General features: G+C 44.6%; 1 long non-coding RNA gene across 1 annotated transcript; it reads left to right on the forward strand.

Moving 5' to 3' along the window:
- The first annotated feature begins 2,119 nt into the window (after positions 1-2,119).
- Positions 2,120-4,384, forward strand: LOC121915289. Its single transcript, XR_006100687.1, has 3 exons — positions 2,120-2,197; positions 2,538-2,637; positions 4,300-4,384. It is a non-coding gene; the product is annotated as an uncharacterized LOC121915289 (long non-coding RNA).
- The last annotated feature ends 3,270 nt before the right edge of the window (positions 4,385-7,654 follow it).

Raw genomic sequence — 7,654 nt, forward strand, 5'->3', positions numbered from 1 at the left:
GTTCACACTTGTGCGGAATCGATTTATCCAAAAAGACACAGAGAAAATCAGCATCAAAAAGACTCGGGTTAAAAGGGAGAGGGCATCTCCAGTGGGTTTTTATGTCCTCTTATGAAGGGTTAATACAAATAGAGCTGAAAACAAGTGCATGTTGGGGAGAAGGTGAAGGGTTGGAGGGATGGAGTAGAGCCACTCTATTCTGCTTTGGTCAGACGCCATTTGGACTCCTGTGTCCAGTTATGGGCACCAAAAAGGATATTGCAAGATGGCATGTGACCAAAGAAGGGCGACTTAAGATGATCAAGGAATGGAGTTGGACTGGATGACCCTTGAGGTCTCTTCCAACTCTATGAATCTATGACCAGGGACTTTTTTGGGGGTGAAGAGACAGCTAGATCGGTGTCACCAATGTCCGCCCCCTTAGCATCTGCTGCCTGAAGCAGTTGCCTCACTCCTTCTAAGTGGGCTGGCTCTTGCCACCTGTTGCCTTGCCTTCAGGATGAAGGATAAGCAGAACTGCTCCGGATCCCTAGCGAGATGCAAATAATATCCCTTCTGAATATTTCGGATCTGTGCGGTTTGTCTTCTTGGTTGCCAAAGAGAGAAATTAATTTATTTTTTTTCTCCTAATGATCAATTATACACCCTGGCTTTGCTTGATGCTTAATGTGAGGTTTATGACAGAACAAATTTAAAAGCATCTTTTATTGCACCCTCCAGCTGTATGGAAATCGTGATTTTAAGGCTCAGCAGTGTTCTCTGGCAAAGTGGAGGAGAAGGAAGGGGATTTTCCGTAATGGAGCAAAACGCGCAAACCGTGCAGACTGGGCCCACCTTGCGCTAGGAAAGAGGCATGAAAATGTGGGAACCAGAGTTGGAAGCAGTGGCTGAGAAGATGCAGTCTCTCAGAGGTGTCACTACAGCATGCCATTCCCTTGAGCACCGCCTAGAGCAGGGCTATTTAATACATCTCTTTAAAGTAATATTAGATTATGCAACATTGTCTTTCCAAGGTTGAATATCCAAGCGTGTTTTCCAAGCTATCGTGGACTAAAAAGGCAGACATTGACTTGTTCGGAGGATTAGAGCAGACAGCGCATTGCAGCCGACTCTCCGTATCCATGGAGTCTTTATCCATAGATCCAACCATCCACAGTTTGGAAATAAATATGGAGCAATGAATCAGTCAATGGTAGTTCTCAATAAATAGAATGGAGGAGAGCTTGTTCCCAGCTTAGAAATGTTTAATTGTGGCACCACGACGCCACAAATGTGACACTACAATGCCACATGGAAGACATGAAGAGCTCTTTGTGTCTATATTACGAGAGCTGAGTTATGTAAAATACAATGGGATTTGTGGCATGGCATCAGCATTATTGCCTTGCAAATCACAATATCCAGGGCTAATATCAATGTAACATCGGCTGCATCTACACTGCAGAAGTAACGCCGTTTGCACCACTGTATCTGCCATGGCTCCTTGCTATGGAATTCCAGAATCTGTAGTTTTATGAGCTACTTAGCCTTCTCTGTCAGTGCCACAACAAACTACAAACCCCAGGATTCCATAGGATGGAGTCATGACGGTTAAAGCAGCATTCATTTTGCATAGTCAGCATCGGTTTGCAGCAATTGAAGTAAGCTGAGAGGCAAAGTGGGAGGAGGAGTGGGAAGCTGGGATATTTTTAAAGTGGCTGAAAAACTGGGACGGCAGAGGATTAATCAAGACTGTTATTGCAAATTTGGGGCAGTTATCTTGGTTCCATCCAGTCACCAATGCCGTTTTTATTCATGAGATAAAGTAGTTGCACGAAACCAGGTTCAGCATGGCTCGGCTTGGGTATACATTCAGAAAAGTAGGGAAGTGCAAGGAAGTGAATCAGCTGTGAGTCTCCTCTGACTTGGCCCATTGAGCAACTTTTTCAAAGGCTCCATCCCCAGCCAAGTCTTTCTTCCCCTTCCCAGGCTGGCTTTCCTTCCGAACACATTGTCTGCATTAGCGTCTCGACGGAAAGGATATTGTCGGTTCCTGTGCGGAGATAATAACCTCTGGTAGCGCCGGGAATTTTCACCCATGCAGAGAGAATTTACCAAACTATTTCAGCAGTTTTGCTCCGTTAACCCAGCCCTCGCAGAGGGATCCGCTTACGCTGTGGCCCAAACAACTTAATGGAAACAAACTCGCCACCAGGAAGTACGAATTTAGGCTGGAATGTTGCTATAATTGCTAAAAAGCCCACGTTTCCGCAAAACCGAACAACGGGCAGCATGTCCTCCTCTCCAAGGCTAGGGCTTCAAAGTCAATCTTGGTGGGATAACAGGCCAAGAGACCTGGATTCCCACCTTTAGCAGTCAATGAATAAATGAATATTTTATTAAGAAGCCTATGGAGAAGTGGGAAGGGGATCCAGTCCGAAACAAATCCGAATTATGCACATGGAAGGCCTAGTGGGAAAGCAGAGAGGCAGTGTTTTGGGTCTTGCGGTTCCTTTGTGTGAGCTTGTGTGTGTTACTTATACAAATTTGCATTGCAGGTGAAGCTCCTTTGTGCCTGGAGAAGAAGCCACTACTTGAATCTTTCTATGGTTCTCAGATCATTGACCTGTTCTCAAGGAAAGGGAGAGGAATCTCAAGGTGAGAACACTGCCTTAAAAAGTGTATATATGTGTGTCTTACGTAGGCTGGCTGTTTTGATGAATATTTGAATGGTGTCCTCCGCAAGTTTTGGGTTGCCAGATCTTGAGGCCTGTTCCTGGGTCTCTAGTTTTCATGGGTCATCTCCAGGAAGGAGTGCACATATGTGTGCTGTGTGCCTTCAAGTTGTTTCTGACTTATGGCGACCCTAAGGCGACCGTATCACAGGGTTTTCTTGGCATGTTTCTTCAGAGGGGGGTTGCCATTGCCATCCTCTGCGGCTGAGAGAGTGTGACTTAGGTCACCAAGCGGGTTTCCATGGCTGAGCCAGGATTCGAACCCTGCAAGGAAAAAAGGCACATTTCCCCCTTCATCTAGTAGAACAATAGCATGCTACAGTTTGCAAGGTTAATTCATAAGTTGCTGCAGCTTGCAAAGACTCTCTAAGGAGTCTATGTTTTTACTGTACATAGGGTGCATCTGCACTATAGGAATAATGCAGTTTGGCACCATTTTAAGATTGTGGTTCTTATGGAATACTAGTATTTGTGGTTTTCCAAGGTTTTTAGCCTTCTCTGTCAAAGAGTGCTGGTGCCTCATAAAACTACAAATCACAGGATTTTGTAGGATGGAGCCATAGCTGTTAAAGTGGTGCATTATTTCTGTGTTATAGTTGCACTCCAATTGCAGCCTTCTTCAATGGAAAACAACTTGATAATTATTATAGTATAGTGGGCCCTTAGTATCCATTGGGGTTTGGTTCCAGAACCCCAATGTATACCAAAATCCTTGGATGCTCAAGTCCCATTAAATGCAATGGCATAGTAAAACGGTGTCCCATATATAAAATGGCAAAATCAAGGTTTACTTTATGGAATTTATATTTATTGAACATTTTAAAGCCATGGGTGTTTGGATCCGTGGATAAAGAATCCGTGGATACGGAGGCTCAGATGTAAATGTAAAAATAAAATCAATGTACAGCTTTTCCAAAAAGGCATGTCTCCAAATCTTGCAGACTAGAAACTGATTGTTTTGAGAAGGCCATCAAAATATTCCTCAGTCAAAACACAGCTAATAGAACAGGACACAGGGCTGCAATTTGCTATTTTGCAGATGATGGGAAGAAGGACCAGGAAAGTTGTCAGCACTTGGGTCCCCAAATTCTTTTACGAAGTGTCAATGCCGATCGTGACTTGGCTCCATCAAGGCTTTTAATAAACCCTGCTTGGTTTTCTTTCATGCTCCTGAGCAAGATCATAAAACCCTTGTAAAAAAAGAGAACCCCTAAAGAAGTCGTGCTGCTGTCCAACCAGAAAGTGATATGGCCCTCATGGATGGAGGGATGGCTAGTAAATTCGGTTTCACGTGGCCTTAAAAGACTCCACCTGCCTTTAAAACCCCAGGTTCTTTTCCTGAGCTCCTGCTGCTAAACAAGCTTTTGAATTGCCAATATTTTCGTTCGTTCGGAGAACAGGCGCTAGAGCGAACCCAAGAAAATCCTCCACTTCCTTTTCAACGTTTTTATGCCGCCGGGCGTTCGCACGACATGGATGCTGTTTGGTTTTGGTTTTTAAAGCGTTTTAAACTTTAAATGTTTAATAATGTATAGTTTCTAATGGCTTGCGTTGTTTTTAATCTTGTATTTTGCATGTTTTATAGTGTTTCAACTCGGACCGTTTTAGCTTTGTTAGCTGCCTTGAATCTCTGTACTCAAGGGATACAAATAGACATCATAATCATAATCATAATCATAATCATAGTAGGAAGGCAGGATATAAATAAACATCATCATCATCATCATCATCATCATCATCATCATTGGGGCTATTAGTGCTGCACCTATCATTATTATTATTATTGCTCAACATTGGCTCACGCTTATTATTATTAAGCTTTGTTTATATAGTGCTGCAAATTCACACAGCGCTATACATGCAATCTATTAAAATCAATAAAATCGATAAAATAAGCCTTCTTATGTATTTCGTACATGCTACGCAAATAATTAAATATAATATGTATTAATACACCGGAACATTCAAGCAATAAAATGTAGCAGGCAAAAAATTAAAGTAACATTAGATAGGAATCATGTAATGTCCATAAAATGAGGTGCCCAGAAGTGCACCCAGCATTCCAGATGACACCCGTCCAGTGCAGCATTACAGTGGGACCATTCATTCCCTCGACTTGGAAACTATGCTTTTCTATTCCAAATAGCATTCACCTTCTTTGCTGCAGCGTCACGCTTCTGCCTCATGCTCGCGTCTTCCATTCCCCAGCAGAGCTCCTTTAAAATTCAGACTCGAACCTGCGGCGATGGCACTGCCACTCTGACATGCTTGAATCCTCATCTTTTGGAGCAACCAACAACTCTCTGGCACCTTTTTGCACTTATTGAACTCCTACGTCCCCCCTCCATGCTGTTCATAACTGGCCCCTAATGGACTGTGTGCGTTGTATGGATCCGGGTGCTTATTTTCAGCTCCCCCAGTTTATTTTTGCTGCAAAGCTAATGTTTTTATGATGCAGGGCCGGGATGCGGGAAGGATGATGGGATGACTGCACTGTGATCCAGAGAAGCCTTGGGGCAAGGTTGCATGGAAGAAGGTAAACCCAGCTGCATTCCGGAGAGATCAGCTTGCCTGTGAAAGTTGTTATTCTTTTTCATTCCCCTCCACAAACATTTCAATAAGAGAGGATTTAAAGGGATGTGCGGCGAAGGAGCCTTGCTACTGCAATGCCTCCTGGGGTGCCTTTGGGATGAGAGGGCCTTCCCTTGATGAAAGCAATGGGGCAAAAGGGGGAAAATAATCCCATAACTGGTGTGACAGGGTTGCTTTCATGGCAATGCACTAGAGAATCTGCTCTGGGCTTTAGTGCGACTATTAAAGACGAACCAGATTCTGGATCAGTTACTTGGTAATGTATTTACTTATTAAACTTAACTACAATACATTTAGAAAGTCAGCATGGTGTAAGTTGAGCACTGGATTATGACTCTGGAGACCAGGGTTCGAATCCATGCTCGGCCATAATCCAGACACTGTCGGCCCCAGAAAAGCCCCAGAAAAGTGATAGGGTTGCCATAAGTCAGAAGTGAGTTGAATGCATCCAACAACAATGTGGAGCCAGTGTGGCATAGCGGTTTGAGCATTGGACTCTGGAGGCCAAGGGTTCAAATCTTGGCTCTGCCACATAAATCCACTTTGTGACCTTGGACAAGTCATACACTCTCAGCCCCAGAGGATGGCAATGGCAAACTCTCAGGAAGCTTGCCAAAAAAAACCCCATATGTTCACCTTAGGGTCACCATAATTGGAAAACGACTTGAAGGTGCAGTGTTCATGTAGCATATACACATAGAATGTGCACAATGTAGTGCATTACACGTGTGAAATGTCCATACAGAGTGTGTATGCAGAATGTGCAGAATGTAGGGCATTTGACATGCACTGAGTCCATGCAGAACATGCATGCAGAATGTGCACAAGCGAATGTATTTCCCATGCACAATGTCCATGCAGAACCTGCAAGTCGAGTGTGAATAATATAGTGCATTTCACAGGTGCAGTGTTCATGCAGAATGTGCATACAGAATGCACACAATGTAGTCTATTTCACGTGCGCAGTGCGCATGCAGAACTTCCACACTACTTTTTGAGCGTCAAAGCGATACTCTGCTTCTATGGCCATAAGATAGATATCACTGTCACGTAACGGGCGTTTGAGCCATGTAATTCTTCCAGATTGCTGGGGGGGGGGGGGGGAAAAGAATCATCTTCCTTCTGCCAGATTTTTACCCACATGGTGTCTAACCACAAGACAGGACTACTTGGTCCGCAGCCTCTTCCCTTCTCTGGGAACACTAGGTACTTATTCTTTTAAGTTGGAATGCACAAGACAGTCTTTCTGCCTCCCCAAACATCTCCCCATTCACAGCAATTAAAAAGTCCAAAGAGTTTCCCCGCAGATCAAGAACTCTGATGTTCTGGTGTATATGTGTGTGTATATGTGTGTGTGTGTGTGTTTTAATAGCCGTGCCCCACTTCTCTAGCCCCTGAGGGGGAAGAATTGAGGTTTAACTACATCCTGAAAGAGACATTCTTTTTTCTCATGGGGCCACGTGATCCAGCGGCAGAGGGATGTTTTATAACTTCATCACGCAGCCTCTGGAATGCCAGGCGTGGTTTTCTCCACGGTCCCATGTGCTCTGCGTTCATCCCCTCCGGTGCATTGGGCCGGCTGGCTTCTTCCGGTCATTCTCCATCCCGCATAGACCACAGAGGGACAAACACTGAGATCCAAATTCCGGTCTCTTCACCGCCGGATCTGCAAGGTCTTGTTGTGGGCAGGTCCAGAGCCATTTGATGTGGCCACCACTCCCCAACCCATAAGTTGCTCTTTCGAGTAGCCTTTAGACAGATTCACCCACGTGCCAGAGATAGACATGATTTTCACCAGTGTGAAAGTTCTCAATGGAACGTATTCCTTTGGCATCTCGATGGAATGTATGCGCTGGTTGCATCCACACTACAGAAATAATCCAGGTTGACACCACTTTAACTGCCGTGGCTCAGTGCTATGGATTTCCCCCATATCCTCCAGAAAGTGTTCATGAACATTTGGGACATTGATGGTTTTTATCCTGGGAAGTCCAGAGGCCACAGAACGGCACTGGGGGCCACATGTGGTCCATAGGCTGGGCTTTCCCCAAAACTGCCAATGTGACAAGTTGCCAGGCTAACATGTCTTCCTTTGCAGGGAGATTTGGTGGTTTCAGTTCTGCATCTGAACCAATTTTGATGCACTGTAGGGTACTTTGTTTTGGCCCATGTCCGCTCCTACACAGAGCAAGCTTGCAATGATAAGGATGGGAAAAGAAGGCCTCCTTTTCTTGCAAAAACCCTTGCTAAGCTCCCTGTGATGCCTGACCTAACCAGAACCTTGCCATGCGGAAGTAGCCACAGAAGATTTCTTTTTGACTGCTTACACGTGAGAAGATGTGAAGAAA

This window comes from Sceloporus undulatus, chromosome 9 (genome assembly GCF_019175285.1).
Source record: "Sceloporus undulatus isolate JIND9_A2432 ecotype Alabama chromosome 9, SceUnd_v1.1, whole genome shotgun sequence".
NCBI classification, from domain to species: Eukaryota; Metazoa; Chordata; class Lepidosauria; order Squamata; family Phrynosomatidae; genus Sceloporus; species Sceloporus undulatus.